We start from the raw sequence: 22129 nt of genomic DNA, 5'->3' as shown, positions 1-22129 counted from the left end.
TGTGTGTGTGTATGTGTGTGTGTGTGTGATTGTATAATGGACCTCACCAAATAGGTTGTTATAATTCGAATCCGGAAAAAACTCACATATACCCTAGCTTATTGTCGGATATTACGCACGATTCTGTGAGGATATTTTATAGAAATGTCGAGGCGTACGACCCGATCCCATCATAATATGTGCATTGTCGAGGGTCGAACGGCACGAACCATAGATACATCTAATAAATTATCGAGGCAAACGGCCCGATCCCATTAGAATAAGAAGCTTAAACGGGTCCTTGACACCCACTCACGAATAAACATGCGAGTTATAATTTTTAAGGAAAATTGTTCGATGAAAACGCATAACTCGTGAGAAATCCGAAAGAGGAATACCACTATTCCTTGGCAAATCATGAAACTCGCGAAAATCTCGACAATAGTAAGTCTATTACTCTACGCATGTCTAGTCTCAAGTCGTAATGCGATTTAAAAGAATTAAACGAGCAAGGATAATTCCTATTGTACAAGTACAACATGGTGTGAACCTAAGTTTACCCGGACAATAACATGAATCTAACTACGTACGGACTCTCGTCACCTCGTGCGTATGTAGTCCCCGCAATAAGTTGCACATATTTAAATATATCACCTAAGGGTAGTTTCCCCCTCACAGAGTTAGGCAGGAGACTTATCTCGCTCCGAAGTTTCGTAACCGTCTCCAAAGCCTTTCCAACAACTCCAACCGATGCCCAACGCTCCAAAACTAGTCAATAAATGTGCAAATCCATAAATATACACTCTAATACTCATTGTCCAATAATTAAATACTCATGAACCATTCTTGAAGTGTATAAAATACACATAAAAATCTCTACTTTAATCCCAATTTCATTTTCAACGTACCTACACATAAAATAACTTAATTAAGCACAAATAGAGTATAGTTTAGCATTAAAGCCCCAAAATATAAGGTAAGTAATGCACTAAAAATATGAAATTATAGCCAAATATCACTACCCCGCACTTAAACGTTGCTCGTCCTCGAGCAATCAAACTACACTTTATATAGACACGACCCTTTTTAAATAATTCTCCTGACTCATCATGCCAAGAATCTTTAAAATAGACTAAGCACAAGAGTGTAACATCTTCACCTCAAGTTTTGACTCACAAGTACTATACATTATTCACAACTCACTCACTTACTCTAACATAGAGGTCAATGACATTACATTTCCTTCATGAATCAAGTGCCCTCACACAACAAAAGAGAGTAGTTCCACACACAATAAAATTTTAAGAACAATTAGGAACTCAAGATAGAAGGAATTCACTCACTCTCAGAAATAACATTCATATGCTACAAAAAATTCACCATAGGCTTGCCCGTAGTGTACTACTCTACTAATCGAGCTCATTCAGTCTAAGATCAAGTGAGACTTTAATTGGTTGTAATGTAGACTGCAAGTCGGGTAGGATACATTTGGATATAAGAGTGACTACACCCCTCTAAGCACTTTAATACATATACTTTAACATTCAAATCCTATACTTATATCAAACCATAACTCTACCTTCAAATCAATGTATATTAACTCCATACTTCTTTAAGCACAATATCAAGAGTCACCACTATTTAGGAATATTTTTCAGAGCAATACAACTATTTTTTATTTTTTATTTTTAATTCAAGTGGCTCTTACTTCTTTTTTTTTTCAAAACAGTGCACATTTCTCCTTATTTCGTTAGTTCCACTCAAAAACCAAACCAACCACCCCACTCTTTCACTTTTACAAAGTTCATAATAATTCAAGTGCTCATGAGAGGTGAAAAGGTTCAAATAGATGGTTAACCCAACAAATGGGTAAGGCTTGTAATGTGGTTGACAAAGAAACATGATTACAGGCTCAACGGGATTAACTACGATACATAACAATTAGGCGGATAAAATATATATTTGGCTCTACAAATAAACGTCTATATCACTTTCAAGACTGAACAAAACTACAATTTCACTTTGCAAACATACGGGATAAGGTCTAGATATCAAATGCAATGTACAGAATAACACACAAACCTCACACACACATGGCACATAACTCACTCAAGATTGGATTCATCAAGATACTCTAGTCAAAGCAGCTAAGCAAAGTTAAGATTATACAATTTAATGTACGTATACAAGAGTCAAAAACTGAGCCTAAGCATCACAACCAAAGTACTCACTATTCTCAAGGCATAACAACGTCAAGAGCTATTGCTCCAATTTAATTCATCTCACAGTGGCTTCTACTCCTAAAAAAATAAAACTAACTACACCCGATTCAAACAAAACCCTTGAAAAATAACCGCAGTACAAAAAAAAATCCAGGGAGAATTATTACACTACCTAACAAAAGAAAATCTTTTTGTCTTTTCTTTCAACTTAAATCTCTCAAGAAACCTGTCGAATGAGATCCATCGTCGGGAAAAATCCAATTTTTCTACTTTTTTCATTTTTTTTTCATAGCTACTAAAATACTACACAACTACTAAAACAAAAATAAGAAGTTAACATTTTTCTACTACTTTTTTTTTTAGAGAATTCTCCCACCCCACACTTAAAAGAGTGCAGTGTCCCCAATGCACAAATAAAGTAAAATAATAATGAGGGTGGACAAGAAACTCCCTGAAAGGCCAAAGGCCGAAGCAATGGCGGCTTACGAGTACTCAGACTTCCCCCAGGCATGGTCCTTTGTGTGGTCACCCCCTACTTAGTTCTCACCATCTATTTCGCTTTTGCACTCTTCCAATGGCTTTGCCTCCTATGCTTATAATCCTACAAAACAAAAACAGACACTACAACAATAATAAGATAAAAATAAAAAATAAAAAATAAAAGAAAGCAGTAAAGTTGGGTTGCCTCCTAACAAGTGTCTGATTTAAAGTCGCGGCACGATTTGAACCACTTTTTCCTCAACCTCGAACTTTTGAATTGTACCCCTAACATGGCATCCAGTCTGTGGCTATGGAAAACCAGGCCAAGCAATAAAATTTTTGCTCTACACCTCTTGACCTTTAGATGAAGAATGTAATTTTTGCTTTTTGGCACAACACATTCAAGAACATAGGCACCCCGTTCCTCGTCCATTGGCTCCTCCAAAGGCTCAGATGACTCGATTTTCATGTCATCATCCAAACACAATGTTGAAAAATGTATGGAACGAGGACCAATACGCCCTAACTCTAGAATTGTATTACTCTTTATATCCTCATATGTACACACACTAGAGTCTTCAAATATAATATTATCTACTTCCTCACATGATTCTAGAACACTCCTCTCAGCATTGGCATCCTCAAGAAAAATATGGTCTAATGCTTGGTATTCTCGTTTTAGCTCCTCAATTTGGTCTAGAAGATTTTTTTCAGTTTCACACAACTCATCATTAAATTATTGGGCGTTGAACTCATCAACCTTTGTACTCAAATCTGCATCCAAGTTGTGCAAATCCAAGCCAAACTTGTCAATTTCTTGTGCAAGATCAACTCTCTCCTTCGACCAGTCATTCACCAACTCTGTTAGAAGATAACGTCGTTCCTCATATTCTCTTAATCGTGAATATTTGTCCCAATACCAACCCTTACCCCCATATTCAAATTTAGACCTCCCAGAGTTCAGGTCATAACAAGCCCAAAACGACAGGCCATAAAAGTCTTCCGTCAACCAAACGTCTTCATCAATAACCTTACCTCCAGATATTTCATCCCAATATATCATGTTGAGTGAACTATGAAGACACTAAGAGAAAAATCAAATTGTTATAAAAATAAAAATATTTACAAAAAGAAAAAATAAGCAAAACCTGTAAAGATAAAAGTAAAAGTCTAATCTAGAAAAATAACTAAATAGAAAAATTAAAAACTTGAACAGAAATCAATTAAAAGCTTAACTTAGATAACCAATCAATAACTAAGTCTCCGACAACCGCGCAAAAAACTTGTTGGTTCCCCAAGCATACACAAGTATATGTGATCGTCAAGTAATAAAGTGACTCGAAAGTCGGATGTCGAACCCACAGAGACTTAGATTGATCGTTAACTAAGCAAACTAAAATCAATTAATTGTCCAAGATATTTAAGAGTGATATTTTTTCTATTAATCTACTATTGCGGAAATTAAACAAATAACAACTAAATTATCAAGAATGCAATTTTGTATGACGAGATTTTACTTCATAGAAGGTAAAAATTCCAGGGTTGTGGTTGGTTTATCAATCCTATTAAGTTTAATAATCACACTCGTTAATCCAGATTATCTATGGTTGCTAATTAATCGGATCATTTATATGAATAGTATGTTCCCACAATACTATTCGCCAGTCCACAATATATCAACCCTATATTCCTATGTTATTGAGTTTATCATGAACGAACATAATATGGTATTCAATTAAGCAAGACTGTTAGGTATATTCCTATCCTAACCGCGAATCGTTTCCCGAGCCACGAGTTCAGAAATAAGCTCTCTCTAATTCTACTATAATCTAAACACGGTTTTCCCAAGCATAGCATAGATAGTAAATAGAACTCAACTGCTGGCCAAACAATTAAGTAATTATGCACAAAATTAGAGAAATAATCACAAGATGATAATCCGAATTAACGAAGATGTAATTAATAAACATTAATAATCATGTCAACCACAACCCTAGAACTAGAGTGCTTAGCCACTCATGTTCGTAGTAAAAATTTCTTAGGTATTTTGCATAAACAAAGTACAAAGAAAAGATAAAGGAATGAAGAACTCGATGATTTTCTCCTCCGAAAGTTGTTCCACGTGATGTTCTTGCCTCCGGTCGCAAAACTCCCTTAAAATGGTATTTAATGACTATTTATATGTGTAGGGAAAAGACCCAAACGAAATAACCAAATCCAAAATCAAATAGGATACAAAATAGGCTTTAAAAATTCGGAACACGCTCGCTATGGACCTCGCCTCGCAAGGCAAAACGCCTGCTCCATCTCGCCTCAGGCCTTGCGGCGCAAGCTGTTTCGCGAGAAAATTCCTTCGCTACGCCTGTTGCTTCATCAATTCAATTCTGCTGCCTAACTCTTCAAAGTCACGTTTTCTCTTCTTTTTCAAAAATCCTTTGCATTATTTCTTAGCCAATCATTGCTCAATTCCAATGACTTTCGTTTCTTAGCTTTCCAATTCATTTTTTTGTCTTTTTTTATTTTTTTTATAATACTAACCTTAAATCATTATCCAATAATTAAATACTCGTGAATCATTCTTGTAATGTATAAAATACACATAAAATCTCTACTTTGATCCCAATTTCGTCTCCAACGTACATACACATAAAATAACTCAATTAAGCACAAATAGAGTATAGTTTAGCATTAAAGCTCCAAAATGTAAGGTAAGTAATGCACTAAAAATATGGAATTATAGCCAAACATCAAACACCGCAAGTTACACAGGACCACAACACATGCGCGAATAATCAAGCTGCCTCATAACCCACATGACGCAATAGAGTATTACGTGAAATAGTTGACGACGAAAATAACATCCAACGCCCGAATGCTCCTCCATAAGGAATGATATGCTGAATGAACACGCCCAGGCTGGCGTAGAGTACACATCCACATTTAGACCCATCAACCGACCTCAAACTGATTCTGATCATACCATACTTGGCAAATAGCCTCTCAAAGACCCACTTTGACCTATTCACGACACATAAGAACAATCGTCAAATCAGGAACAGACTCACACGGTCACAACCCAAGGAATAGAATGCCTTTTAGGCATAAACTCTCGCACTTGCGATATTACCATGACCTCCATATCTGGTTTCAATCTTTAACAATCAAGTGACTGATATATCACACTTATACAAATCTCCTCGTGGGGCATGCTCCCACGATCATTGTTGCGACCAAACACACTCACGCAAGTATACGCGGTCGTCAAGTAATAAAGTGACTAAAAGTCGGATGTCGAACTCACGAGGACTTATGATTAGCTATTAACTAAATTAGACTATCCTAATTATCTAAACAAGAATTAAATCTAAAAATATTTTATTCCAACTAATTAAATAAGAAAAATATAAATAATAAACTTTGAACAGAGAAAGAGCAGAGTTTAATGATATCAATGTAATGAAAACGATCTAGGGTTATGGTCTATCTAACAATCCTATTGTATTCTTCAATTGAATTGACCGACTAATTTATCTAGCTTATTGGTTGACAGGGTTAATATTGCTCATAAGAATCTGTCGAGTTCTTACTCGCCTATTCCAGCTAACTTAACGCCTATATGTCTATGGAGTGAGAATCAACAAGAACGCATTTATAATTCCTGTAAATCAACCAAGCAAGGCAATTAGGTATATGTCTATCCTAACCACGAATCCGTTCCCCGATGCCCGAGTTCAAGAACTTGCCCTACTCAATCCTATATGCAATATAGAATTCCCACTTTCGAGTTCAATTCTAGATTCGTAGATAATATTCAATTGGTGATCAAGCAATTAAATAATTAAGCGCAAGATTGAATAAATAAACTAATATGATAAATCAAGTAGTCAAAATCAATATCCGAATAACAATAGTCATGAAAGAACCACAACCCTAGAACGTGAAGTTTAGCTCCACATAGACATGGTAGCCAAACAACAAATCATATAAAGAAACATAAAAATTACTAAGTTTGGTGGGAGAAAGATGGAACTTGATGAATTCCGGCCTCCACAGCTTTTTCGTGGCTTTTTCCCCCTTCCCAATATGTTAGATAACCTAAAAGAGGCATTTTTAGCTTATATATTGCGTACAAAAGTCGTGGGCCAAAGCTCTCCTATTCCTAGTCCAATTCGGCTTCAGGGATTGATGCTAAGGTGGATGCGACGCATCCACCTTGTCCTCCATTTCAATTTTTTCCTGCGAAGGTGGATGCGACGCATCCAGCCTTCTCCTCTATTTCTCAGCTTTGCACGCGATGGTGGACGCGACGCATCCAGCCTTCTCTTCTACTTCCCAGTTTCGCACGCGATGGCGGACGCTATGGCCCAACTTCACTGCTAAGGTTGCATGCAGGATGATGTTTTCCTAGGTTGGATGCGACGCATCCAACCCTTCTTCCTCTGGCTAAACCACCTTTTCTTCATATTTTGCACTCCGAACACCTTAAATCGTCACACATAACTTAATTAGTCATCAAACCAATAATTACACCATGTTGGGTGTTTTAAAGATTAAATAACATCAAAAAGTGGTTAAAACATGGGCAAAGTAACATCAACACATATCGAAATATGCCAAACATCAATCATTCCGCTCAGGTAGCAAGGTCCGCACATCCATACCGCCAATCGCTCTAATTCTGTAAAGTGAATCAAAAATTCGCAAGTCAATACACAAAGCCTCTTCCACATGACACCGATCTCAGGAGATGCTAAAGACAATACCAGCTTACTCTAAACGTCTGAATTCTTTCCTGCTCATCCGAGCTCGTGACATTCTTGTCAATACCGAACCGTAACCTTGATCCTCATCTTTCATTTTCCATGTCGCTCACTGCACCTATCCTACAAATACATGAGAGCACAAGAATTTCATCATAACTCTTGAACCACTTATTCCGTCATATAGAAGCCTTTCACTTAGCTCATTTCTGGAAAACCATTGCAACACGCGACTGAATTCTCAAAACGTGGGAAATACAAGCCTCCTGTCACGATCTAAACCGCCATGACTCTTCCGAAATTCATTTACTCAACCTAGTGCTTAGAACAAAATACCTCCCAAATCAATCGAATTATGGTGCCTGTCAAGCCTTGCATGTACCGCCACAAATCACATATATAACTTAACACACTGGAGGAACTAATCAAGGCCACAATCATATCGATTCAACCATTACTAGTCGACCCGTCTTCTTCCAATTTATTCTCAACTTGCCTTAGAAATAATAATAGCTTCATTCATTAACGTAACGAAACCCAACCACACTCATCCCGAGTGACCCAATCCACGAGACCACATCGTCTCAATACCCATGAACCATCTCAAATTCTCCTTAAGCGCACAATAGCATCGCCAACTGGTACACCCGTTCTGCAAGACCTTCCGTGAATCCAAAGCTACTTATTCCCTTCCTCCAATACTGCACCGCATACCCAATGATAACGTAGAACATTCTAAGTCCTTAGGCACTGTACTCAAATTCTTGAACCCACCAGGACCACTGTTGAGAGTCGCCCACTCTGTCTTAGCCCCGAGTATAAGCCAAACTCTAGTGCTCTGTCAGCACGTGAACACCCTATCAAAGAAGAACCCAACTGAATTCTTTTCCCTTGTACATTACTCCCACTAGAAGCAGAAACTCTGAGTCTTCTCAAAACTGAACATGAATCGATAAGGCCCAAGTATAACACACATTCCTCAAATCATTTGCTCAAATTACCATTGATGTCTCCTTTCCTTAGTCGTAATACCCACCAATACACCGATAACCGGGAACCTCACAAGTAGACAACCATGCACTCAATTCGTAGATGGTAGAGTTCTCCCACTTAGCTTGAATCTACCATTACATAGCCCTGGAACCTACTAAGATCCCTTCTTCCTCGTGGACATGATCTTGCACAATCAACCCACCAAATTTTCTCGAAATCTTTCTGTTAAATATTTTATGAATACTTTGAATCACTATCCATATTTACATATTCGACCTCTTACCGGATAGCCAGTAGAATTCTTCGTATAAGCTTCATCAACATCACGCAACCGCTAACATGCTCATAGGAGATAACTCACCTGTGGGAATTCTATGCTGACATCTCCCAATGGCGATGCGCTGTATATAATTACTATGAAATCGGTAAACCTTCCTAAGCCCGTGCTTACTCACCAGCTGTACAAGTCCGTTCACTCCTCATTGACATCAACTAAAAGTGAGACAATATATTCCAATCCGAAGTCATGTTGAATTTTCCTTCGTATCAAGCAGACTTCTGTTTGTCGTATCCAATCCTCCTCAGTATGGTAGCCAACATTTCAAATTAAGTCTGTAGACCTAGTCACTATCCACTATGAATCCCAAATTACTCCAAACTTCCTCAAGTCATGTGGCTATCCTACCGCAGAATCCATACGCTACTCTGTCACTCCCACGTCGGCTAAACCATCTTCTTTAAGTAACTGCTCGATCTCTGCTTCTCATACTTGACCTGTTTGTAACTCACCCACCGCAAAATACCTCCCACGTGTCCTTCCTTGTCCTAATAAATTACACCAACTCCAAGCCTCCTAGAAGATCATCCTTCTCGAGCCACCAATATTAGAAATACCCATTTGATTCTGAAATTGCTACACCCCGCTATCTCTGACAATCGCCTCTCTGGCACCATTCCTCACTACCCTGCCCCGAAGGAAAATTGATGAAGACAGTAACACCGGCGAACCTTAGCGTGTTCAACAAGGACGATGACACCACATCACAGTTGAGAATTCCACCATGCTCGAAAATACCAAGTCTCGTTACTATATATCCCAAACCTGAACATTCATAGTCCAATTGCCTTTCCTATGCTGGAAATAGAATGTCGAACCTCTGAATCATACACTGAGGAAAACCTCATTTTGAATCATTCACTGCCCCGTCACATAGATAAGCACCCCACCATTACACAAATATTGTGCGATAGCAACGCACGAATCATTATAACAATCAGTGCCCAACTTCAAAACCATAGGAAATACTGATACTGAGCTGAAACGACAGAACATCCTTCCGTAAGGCGACGACAATAGCCCAATCAAATACGCAGGGGGAAATATCCCGCACCACATCCACAGTACCGTTATAATTACTCGATTACCAGTTGATAACAAGCGCTTCACGTCGCATAAGATCGAGTAGGAAGGAAATAACGGCATAAGCCTCAAAGAAAATCAAACTGCACGAAGAGGAATCAAGAAGGGAAGTGCTCTTAATAGTCATGTAGCCTCTCAAAGATAAGTACAGATGTCTTCGTACCGATTCGCAAGACTCTACTAAACTTGCTCATGACTCGTGAGACCTAAGTGAACCTAACGCTCTGATACCATATTGTCACAACCCAAAATCTATTAAAGGCGTGATGACGCCTAACACCGCTGCCAGGTAGGGGTGTTCAAAACCGAACCGAAACCGAAAATCGAACCGAAACCGAAGCTTAATGGTTTATTGGTATCGGGTTAACGGTTTAACGGACGGGGAACGGATTAAATTTTTTTTTATTAACGGCTTATCGGTTTGGGGGCGGATTATTCAATTTTCTTAACGGATAATCCGTTAACCCGTTAAGAAAATATATATATATATATATATATATATATATTAAATATCAAAAACCCTTCCACTTCTTCGAGCTATTAGCTTAGCTTATTCTCCCACCCTACAACAAGATTGTTTAAGCTGCTGTCTATGGTTCACCTCTGCTTTTGTTTTTTTAAACTAATGCATTTGGTCTATGTTTAATAGAAGAACAACAGTGTTGTGCCACAACCTTTATCCCACAATATTGATGATAGTACTGTCTTGAATTATGTTCTGGGGAAAGAGCACATTTGCGTTTCCTGTAAAATATTTACTGCTTATAATCCATCCCTATTTCTATACATAACTGCCTTTTGCTTGGTGTTGTTTGTATGGTTAATGATATAGCGTGAAATGCTTGGTTGAGAGTTTAAGTTAGAAATTTGAAGTTGTTGTTTGAACTTTGAAGCTGCAGAAATTCAAGCACTGTTAGGCATTAGCTGCAGGCCAAACATTTATGTGTAGTCTGCTCACTTATGGATTAATCATTTTAAAATATGTATTCTGGACTGATGTAATGTAGTCTGCTTTGGGATTTAATGGTAGGCATTAACAGAAATGTATGCCTGGACTCATATGTAGTCTGCTTTGGGATGTAATGTAGCCTACAATGTGTTCTGCTTTTTTCGCTCTACAACACACGACACACTACATCATTCTTATGTAGGCGTTAACAGACATGCATGTCTGGACTCAATGTGTAATTTCCTATTCTGAATTTGTATGCTAGGCGGTCAGCACACAATTAATGCACACAATATAAATTGAATTAGGCCGATAAGCCGCCCGATAAGAGCTAAACCGATACCAATCTGCCCGATATCTTATCGGGTGGCTAGCGGATTAATACATTTAAAAGCCGATAACCGTTAAGCCAAACCGTTAAGAGTAATTAACCGCCCAATCCGCCCGATAAGCAGCCCTACTGTCAGGCAATCCAATGATTCCCTTAATTGCTCATTTTAGAAATTGAAATCATAGTTTTCTTTAATTACATAGTACAAAATGGGATTTACAAGTGAATAAGTATAACTTCGCAACTACATTAATGAATGACCCGTAAGCACCCCCAAAGCCCGGTGTCATAAGTGCATGAGTATCAACTAGGGAGTAATATAAAATACAGCATCTGTCTGGAATACAAATTGGACAAAAAAATATAAATAACTCTGAGGGAGACTCTATTGGCTATGGATCGTAAAATGAAATGCAGCTCGCGGCAAGTCCCTGCATCATCCGCGCCTCCGCGCCCAAAGGACCACTGGACATAAATGTACATGCAACAAGTATAGTATGAGTACGTAATTCAACGTGTGCCTAGTAAGTATCTAGTCTAACCCCAGAGGAGTAGTGATGAGGGGTCGACATCGACACTCACTAGTGTTCCAATAATATCAGGTACAGTAAGGAGGTGAACAAATATGAGGCAGAGTAATTAAATGAAATAAACAAGTGTAAATATGTATTATAATTCTCCTCTTAACAATAAGCTTAAGCTCTCAACTGGAAAATTCCTTCTCAACCAGAGCGCATATATATATATATATATATATATATATATATATATATATATATATATATATATATATATATATATATATATATATATATATCTGTGTGTGTGTGTGTGTGTGTGTATGTATGTGTGTGTATAATGGACCTCACCAAATAGGTTGTTATAATTCGAATTAGGAAAAACTCACATATACCCTGGCTTCTTGCCGGATATTACGCACGATTCTTTGAGGATATTTTATAGAAATGTCGAGGCGTACGACCCGATCCCATCATAATATGTGCACTATCGAGGATCGAACGACACGAACCATAGATGCATCTAATAAATTACTGAGGCGAATGACCCGATCTTATTAGAATAAGAAGATTAAATGGGTCATTGACCCCCACTCATGAATTAACATGTGAGTTATAATTTTTAAGGAAACTTGTTCGATGAAAACGCATAACGCGTGAGAAATCCGTAAGAGGAACACCATTATTCCGTGGAAAATCATGAAACTCGCAAAAATCTCTACATTAGTAAGTCTATCACTCTACGCATGTCTAGTGTCAAGTCGTAATACGATATAAAAGAATTAAACGAGCAAGGAAAATCCCTATTGTACAATAACATGAATCTAACTACGTACGGACTTTCGTCACCTCGTGCATACGTAGTCCCCGCAACAAGTTGCATATATTTAAATATATCACCTAGGGGTAGTTTCTCCATCACAAGGTTGGACAGGTGACTTACCTCGCTCCGAAGTTCTGTAACCGGTTCCAAAGCCTTTCCAACAACTCCAACCGATGACCAACGCTCCAAAACTAGTCAATAAATGTGCAAATCTATAAATATACACTCTAATACTCATTATAATCCAATTTACAATAAATTCCCAACTCCGCTCGAAGAGTCGATAAAAATCTCCCTCGGGCCCACGCATCCGAGTTCCGAAATTCTTTGATGATAAACATTACCCATAGCATCACGTACTTAAACATTTAATTTATTCTCAATTTCATGCCCAAATTCATGGTCAAAATCCAAAAATAAAAATTAATACCCCCATAATTTCTATTAATTTTCATGTTTAAATCCTTATACAAACCATGTATTTAACTTTTAATAAGTGGGAAACACTTACCTTGTGTTGCTTGATGAAAAATCTCCCTTTGAAGCTCTCTAAAATCGCCCAACCAAATAAAAAATGGAAGAAAAATGGGCCAAGTCCCGTTCTTAAAGGAGCACACTCCCCAGCGACTTCTCGCACCTGCGGTCCCACAGGTGCGACCAAAATACTGCTTCTGTGGTCCTCTTTCAGGCCCCTCAACTCCGCATCTGAGGCCCCATCCGTGCTTTTGTGCCTTCGCTTCTGCGGCTCCACGTGCGCATGTGCAGTCCCGATTCTGCGGAACTCAGCCGCATCTGCGGTCCCAGCCTTCCCCAACCAAAACCGCTCATGCAACCCTCATGGTCGCTTCTGCAGCTCCGCACCTGCGTCCATAATCTCGTAGGTGCGGTTACACCAGAATACAGTAGCCTCACCATATCTTCCAAGTCCAAACTCGATCCGTTGACCATCCGGAATGCACCCGAGGCCCTCGGGACCTCAACAAATTATACCAACATGTCCTAAAACACCATCCGGACTTAGTCGGGCCTTCAAATCACATCAAACAATGCTGAAACCACGAATCACACCCCAATTCAAGCTTAAATGAACTTTAAAACTTCAAACTTCTACATTCGATGCCGAAACCTGTCAAATCACGTCCGATTGACCTCAAATTTTGCACACAAGTCATAATTGATATTATGGACCTAATCCCACTTACGGAATCAGAATCCGGCCCCGATATCCAAAAGTCCACTCCTAGTCAAACTTCCACAAACCTCTAACTTCCAACTTTCGCCAAATGACCTCAAAATGACCTACAGACCTCCAAATCCATATCCGGATGCGCTCCTAAGACCAGAATCACCATACAGAGCTATTCCCAGGCTCAGAAATTCAAACGGATATCAATAACATTAAAATACACTTCAATCCAAATTTATAACATTCTTCCAAAATTCCAACTTTTTACAATAAGCACCGTAACGCTCCCAGGTCATCCAAAACCCGATCTGGACACACACCCAAGTCCACAATCATCATACGAACCTATTGGAACCTTCAAATCTTAATTTCGAGGTCGTTTACTCAAAAGTCCAACCTTAGTTAATTTTTCCAACTTAAAGCTTCCGAAATTAGAAATTTCCTTCCAAATCAACTCCGAACTTTCCGAAATTAAATTTCGACCACACGTACAAGTCATAATACCTGAAGTGAAGCTACTCAAGGCCTCAAACCGCTGAACGATGTTCCAGAGCTCAAAATGATCGCTCGGGTCGTTACACAAAAGGTTTGAAGTTGAGAAGGATCAAAATAGAATACTGGACGCGAGGTTTGATGCACAAGTCATTTCCAAGAGAGGAAGTTTCAAGTACTTGGGTGTGTAATCAAAGGTAACGGGAAGACTGATGAGGATATAACACAATGTATAGTAGCAGAGTGGATAAAATAAAGGTTTGCATTTGGTAATTTATGTGATAATAATTTACCACAAAAACTTAAAAATGAGTTCTACAAAACAGTTGTTAGACTGAAAATATTGTATAGGGTAGAGTGTTGGCCTGTCAAGAACTCTCATGTCCGGAAGATGAAAGTAGCATAAATGAGAATGCTAAGATTGATATGCGGGCATACAAGAAAAGATAAAATTAGGAATGAAGATCTTCGGGTCAAGGTGGAAGTGGCCTTCGTAATGGACAAGTTGCGGGAAGTGAGGTTGAAATGACACGAACATGTGAAGAGGAGATGCATAGAGACACCAATGAGGAAGTGTGAGAATTTAGCCTTGGTGGGTTTGAAGATAGGTAGAGGTAGACCTAAGAAGTATTAGGGAGAGTGATTAGGCACAATAGCACACAAAAAATCAAAAATCATGCTGAATTCCTGTTTTATTGTCCTAAAACGCCAAAATATTAGGAACGGCCATGGCGATACAATCATTATTATTCATATGCCATTTCTTATGGGGCCATAAAATTTTAGGCGATTCGGGGCCATACGCCTGAATTCATGAAGATGGCGTGGAACATTAGCACAAGCAAAATCAAAATCATCTCGAATTCTAATTTTATGGCTCTAAAAATACTAAAATATGAGGAACGGTTATGGCGAGGCAATAATATGGTTCATTAGGTCATTATTGATAAGCCTACAAAATTTTAGGCGATTTAGGGTCGGTCGACCAAATTCATGAAGATGACGTGGACATTAGCACACAAAAAATGGGAAACTATGTTGAATTTCTAATTTTATAGCCCTAAAACGCCAAAAAATAAGGAACGGTCATGGCGAGACAATGACTATGGTTCGTTAGGTCATTTTTGATGGGCCCACAAAATTTTAGGTGATTCGACGCCCGATGCATGAATTCATGAAGATGGCGTGCACATTAGCACACGAAAAATAGGAAATCGTTCTGGATTCCTATTTTAATGCCTTAAAACGCCAAAAAAATGAATGGTCATGGCGAAACAATGACTATTATTCATTAGGTCATTTCTAATGGGCCCAAAAACTTCTTGTTAATTCGGAACCCATCGCCAGAATTCATAAAGATGGCGTGGACATTAGCACACAAAAAATTAAAAATCATCTTCAATTCCTATTTTATGGTCCTAAAACGCCAAAAATAAGGAACGGTCATGACGAAGCAATGACTATTATTCAGTAAGTTATTTTTTATGTTCTCACAAAACTTTAGGTGATTTGGAGCTCGTCGCCCAAATTCATGAAGATAGTATGGATATTAACACACAAAAAATTGGAAAAAGTCCTAAATTCCTGTTTTATGGCCATAAAAGCCAAAAATCAAGGAACAGTCATGGCGAAGCATTGGCCATTGTTCATTATTTCATTTTAGATGGGCCGATAAAATTTTAGGTAATTCGTAGCCCGTCACCCAAATTCATAAAGATGGCATGGACATTAGCACACGAAAAATTGAAAATCATCAACAATTCCTGTTTTATTGTCCTAAAATACCAAAAATGATAAACGGTCATAGCAAAGTAGTGAATATTGTTCATTATGTCGTTTTGGTTAGGCCTACAAAATTGTAGGAGATTCGGAGCCTGTCGTCTGAATTCATGAATATGGCATGTATATTAGCATACGAAAATTTGAAATCGACCTGAATTCTTATTTTATGGCCCTAAAATGTCAAAGATGATGAAAAACCATGGCGAAGCAATGACTATTATTCATTAGGTCATTTCTATGGCCCACAAAAGTTCAGGCGAATCAGAGCTCGTCGCCTGAATTTATGAAGATGACATGGACATTTACACACGAAAAATTAGAAATCATCCTGAATTCTCTTTTTATTGCCCTAAAATGCCAAAATCAAGGAACATTCATGGAGAAGCAATGACTATTGTTCATAAGCTCGTTTGTGTTAGGAGATTCAGGGCCGACCGCCCGAATTCATGTAGATGGTATGGACTATAGCACACAAAAATTTGGGAATCGTCTTGAATTCCTGTTTTATGGCCCTAAAATGCCAAAACATTAGGAACGGTCATGGAGAAGTGATGATCATTGTTCATTAGGTCATTTTTTATAGGCCAACAAAATTATAGGAGATTCAGGGCCAGCCGCTCGAATTCATGCAGATGGCGTGGACTATAGCACACGAAAATCTCGCAATTGTCCTAAATTCCTGTTTTATGGCCTTAAAATGCCAAAAAATGAGGAACAATCATGGCGAAGCGATGACTCTTATTCATTAGGCTGTTTTCAATGGTGTTGTAAAATTTTAGGAGATTCGGGTCGGGATGACCGAATTCATGCGGATGGCGTGGACTATAGCACAGGAAAATCTTAGAATCGTCTTGAATTCCTATGTTATGGAATGGTCATGGCGAAGTGATGACTATTGTTCGCTTGGTTGTTTTCGATGGGCCCCGAAAATTTTAGGAGATTCGGGCTAGTCGTCTGAATTCATGCAGATGGCGTGGATTATAGCACAAGAAAATATGGAAATTGTCCTAAATTCCTGTTTTATGCCCTAAAATACCAAAAAATGAGGAATAGTCACAGCAAAGCGATGGTTATTGTTCATTAAGTTGTTTTTTATGCGCCCACAAGTTTTTAGGAGATTCGGGTCCAGTCCCCCAAATTCATATAGATGGCATGGACTATAGCACACAAAATTTGGAAATCGTCCTAAATTCCTGTTTTATGGCCCTAAAATGCCAAAAAATGAGGAACGGTCATGACGGAGCGATACTATTATTCCTTAGGTCATTTTTTATATGCCCGCAAAACTTTATGAGATTCAGGGTTGGTCACCCAGAATCATGCAGATGGTGTTGACTATATAGCACACGAAAATTTGAGAGTCGTTCTAAATTCTTGTTTTATTGCCCTAAAATGCCAATAAATGAGGAACGATCATGGCAAAATGATAATTATTGTTCATTAGGTCATTTTTGATGTGCCAGCAAAATTTTAAGGGATTCGTGGTCGGCTGCCCGAATTCATGCAGATGGTGTGAACTATAGCTACAAAAATCTAGAAATCGTCTTGAATTTTTATATTATGGCCCTAAAATGCCAAAATATGAAAAACAGTCATGGCGAAGCAATGACTATTGTTTATTAGGTTATTTTTTATGGGCCGCAAAAGTTTTAGACGATTTGGTTCGGGTCGCCGGATGCATGATGATGACATGGGCTATAACACACAAAAATCTAGAAATCGGGTAGAATTCCAACTTTATAACCCTAAAACACCAAAAAATAATAAATGGTCATGGCAAAGCAATGAATATTGTTTGTTACGTAGTTTTTGATGTTCCGGTAAAATTTTATGTGATTCAGGTCTATTTACTCAGGCGCATGTAGATGGCGTGGGCAATAACACACGAAAATCTGGGAAATGGGCAAAATTCTAGTTTTATGGCCTTAAAATGCCAAAAAATCAGGAACAATCATGGCGAGGATCATTTTTTATGGTCCAGCTAAATTTTAGGCGATTCGGATTAGGTGACCCAGATACATGCAGATGGCGGGGCTATAGCACAAGAAAAATTGGGAATCGAACCGAATTTCAGTTTTGTGGCCCTAAAACAATAAAAAATGAGGAACGTTCATGGCGAAGCGAAGACAATTGTTCCTTAGGTCTTTTTTGATGGTCCGATAAAATGTTAGGCGATTCGGGTCTGATTGCCCAGATGCATGTAGATAGATTGGGCTATAGCAAACGAAACTATGGCAATCGGGCAGAACTCCAGTTTTATGGCCCTAAAATGCCAAAAATCGAGAAACGATCACGGCGAAGCGATGACTAGTTCCTTAAGTCATTTTTGATGGACCAACAAAATCTTAGGCGACTCGGATCCGGTCATCCGGATGCATGCTGATGGAGTGTGCTATACAGAGGCGGCTCAATAATATTGAAGGCCTAAAGCCAAGCTGTAATAAAAGACCTTAAACTTGTTTAATAATTTTAGATATTTTTATTGAAGTTTATTCTTTTTATTTTTTGAAATGCAATTTCATCCTAACGATATAACTAAACCCTTTAATTGTTGAAACATTACTAATCTTTGATAAGATTTTATTAAGTTTAATTGTGAATTTTTCTTTTCACATGACCGGCAACATAACTCACTATAGCATTGCCTCCTAAAGTAACAATCATGTGAAAATTTATATTTACAAAGATGATAAATAAATTAACTATAGCTTTTTACGATCTAATTAGCTTGAAGCGTGCCTACAGAGATTTTGAAACAAAATATCTTACAAAGTTAGAGTTGTAAATAAAATTTATTGAAGTTAGAGTAAGAACAACTAGAAAGTAATTGCAGATCTAATGAGGAACAGTCATGCAGAGGCAGTAACTATTGTTCCTTAGGTCATTTTTTATTGTCCGAAAAAATTTGAGGCAATCCGAGTCCGTCCGCCCGGGCCCATGTAGAAGGCGTACGCTATAGCACACGAAAATCTGGTATCTGGCGGAATTTCAGCTTTATGATCCTAAAATGTCAAAACATGAGTAAAGGTCATGACGAGACGGTGACTATTGTTCCTTATGTTGTTTTTGATAGTCAGGCAAAATTTTAGGCGATCCGGGTCCGGGAGCCGGAGCCCATGGAGAAGGCGTGTTTTATCACCCTAAAACGCAAACAAAATGAGGAATGGTAATGGCGAGGAGGTGACTATTGTTCCTTAGATCATTTTTGATAATCCGATAAAATTTTAGGCGATACGGGTCTGGGCGCCCGGGACCATGCAGAAAGCGTGCGCTATATAGCACACACAAATCTGGGAATCGAGCGAAATTCCAATTGTTTGGCCCTAAAACGCCAAAAAATGAGGAACGGTCATGGCGAGGCGGTGACTATTATTCCTTAGATTGTTTTTGAAGGTCCGACAAAATTTTGGGAGATGTGGGTCCGGGCGCCCGAGGCCATGCAGAAGGCGTGGGCTAAAGCACTCTAAAATTTATAGCATCACATAAAATTCTAATTTTTATGGCCCTAAAATGCCAAAAAGGAGGAATGGTCATGGCGAGGCAGTGACTATTATTCCTTAGGTCATTTTTGATGATTCGACAATATTTTAGGTGATTCAGGTCCGGGCATACAAAAAAGGCGTGGGCCATAGCACACAAAAATTTGGGAATCAGGCGGAATTCCAGTTTTATGGTCCTAAAATATCAAAACATGAGTAACGATCATGACGAGGGGGTGGCTATTGTTCCATAGGTTGTTTTTGATAGACTGATAACATTTTAGGCAATCCGGACCCATGCAGAAGGCGTCTGCTATGTAGCACACGAAAATATAGGTGTTAATCAGGTTGGACCGGCCCACTAACAACCCGGGGTTGGGCCTTTTTTGGCTACCAGTGCATCGGAACCCTGCTAGCCCGCTAACCCGTTCAAAGGTTTTAATCGTGTTCCAGCCCGGTCCAGCTCGGTTTAAGTTGTAAATTTTTTTTTTATTCTGAATGTTGCCATTGGTTAAAATTAAAAAAAATGACTATTGGGCAACGGCTAGTTGTTGTACTTTTAGCCATTTCGGCCTATTCCCTTACTAAAATAGCCCCTCCACCCCTAATAATTGATAAATTACATTCTTATTCTTTTAATAACTACAAAATAGCCCCCCTCTTCTTCATTTTTTCCCAGTACTTGCTCTCTTCTTCTACTCTAATTCTCTTTCAATTCCCTATTGATTATTAAATTGTTTATTGCTCTCAAGTTTTCAATTAATTAATATTTCAAGTTTTATCAATTATTTACGGTAGCCACTATAAAATTATAATTATCAAGTGAAGTGTGGTTACCATTTTTCTTAGGTTCAAGTTAAATAATGCCTTGTGCTTCTAGAGTGCGTTCACATGTTCAGGAACACTTAGAGGTGGTAGAAGAAAATGAAGAAGTTCGCAAAGTAGAGTGCAAGAAATAGGGTCGAGTCTTTAATGTTCGTCGAAAGTAGGAGGGCACGGTTGGTTTAAGGAGGCATATGAAGGGTTGTCTTGGGTGTTCTCGAGGAATTCGTATTTAAGTTGATTTGAGATAATTTGTGTTATTTTGAATTTTTTAGACTTATTTAAGCTTAATGTGTTAGTTTATAAGACAAGTTAATTTGAAGTATTATTATTCCCTGAAAATAAGAAATGAAAGCCTTTGAAGTTTGATCCTTACATATTGGTCTTATTAAATAATTTTATGTGGCCACTTAATTTCAATTTTCAAATTTAAATTTAAAACTTTAAACTTTAAAGTTTAAAAGTTTAATTTTATTCCTTAAAATACTTATTTTATTATTCAAAAGTTTGAAAACACTTAAGTAACAATTACATTGAACAAGGAAATATAATACACTAAAAAATATTAACCCGGCTCGGTCTAGACCCGATAAGCCCGTACCTAGACGGGCCCACCAAAACCCGAAATATCCCAGCCCACTACCAGCCCGGAACCCCAGCCCACTAACTAGCCCGCCCCACTAATCGGACGGGCTATTTTTTCCCATGTCCAGCCCGGTCCAGCCCATCCGATAAACACCCTTACACGAAAATTTAAAAATTGGGCGGAATTCTAGTTTTATGCCAATAAAACGCCAAAAATCGAGGAACGGTCATGCCGAGGGAGTGACTATTATTTTTAGGTCATTTGTGATTGTCCGACAAATTTTGAGGCAATCTGGGTCCGGCCGCCTGGGCCCATGCAGAAGGCGTGGGCACACACGAAAATTTGGTATCATACGAAATTTCAGTTTTATGGTAAAGAAATGCCAAAACACAAGTAACGGTCATGACAATGCGCTGACTATTGTTCCTTATGTTAGACAATTCGAGGCCGGGCACCCGAGTCCGTGCAGAAGACGTTGGCTATAGCAAACGAAAATTTGGGAATCGGGCAAAATTCTAATTTTATGGCCCAAAAACGCAAAATAAATGATGAACGGTCATGGCAAGGAGGTGACTATTGTTCTTTAGGTCCTTTTTGATGGTCTGACAAAGTTTTAGGCGATCCTAGTCTGGGCGCCCGGGACCATGCAGAAGGTGTGGGCTAGCTAGCACACGTAAATTTGGGAATTAGGTGGAAATCTAATTTTTTGGCCCTAAATTGCAAAATAAATGAGAAACGGTCATGGCGAGGCAGTGATTATTGTTTCTTAGTCATTTTTTATAGTCTGACAAAATTTGAGACGACCCAGGTCCAAGCTCCCGGGCGCATGCAAAAGGTGTGGGCTATAGCACACGAAAATACGGGAATCGGGGAAAAATGCATTTTATGGTCCTAAAATGCAAAACCACAAGAACGCTCGTGAAAAGGCGGTGACAACTGTTCCTTAGGTTATTTTTGATGGTCCAACAATATTTTAAGCGATCCGGGTTGGGGCGTCCAGGCCCAGCACACTAAAATTTAAAAATCGGGGCGGAATTCTAGTTTTATGGCCCTAAAATGCCAAAAATAAGGAACGGTCATGGCGAGGCGGTGACTATTATTCTTTAGGTCATTTTTTATTGTCCGACAAAATTTAAGGCAATCCAGGTTCGGCCACCCGGGCCCATAAAGAAGGCGCATGCTATAGTACACGAACATTTGGTATTAGGCAGAATTTTAGTTTTATTGTACTAAATTGTCAAAACACGAGTAACAGTCATGACAAAACGGTGATTATTATTCCTTAGGTTAATTTCAATGGTTCGAGA

Source organism: Nicotiana tomentosiformis, chromosome 9 (genome assembly GCF_000390325.3).
Source record: "Nicotiana tomentosiformis chromosome 9, ASM39032v3, whole genome shotgun sequence".
In the NCBI taxonomy this organism is placed as follows: Eukaryota; Viridiplantae; Streptophyta; class Magnoliopsida; order Solanales; family Solanaceae; genus Nicotiana; species Nicotiana tomentosiformis.
The sequence above is the reverse complement of the archived record's forward strand: the minus strand, read 5'-3'. Positions refer to the sequence as shown.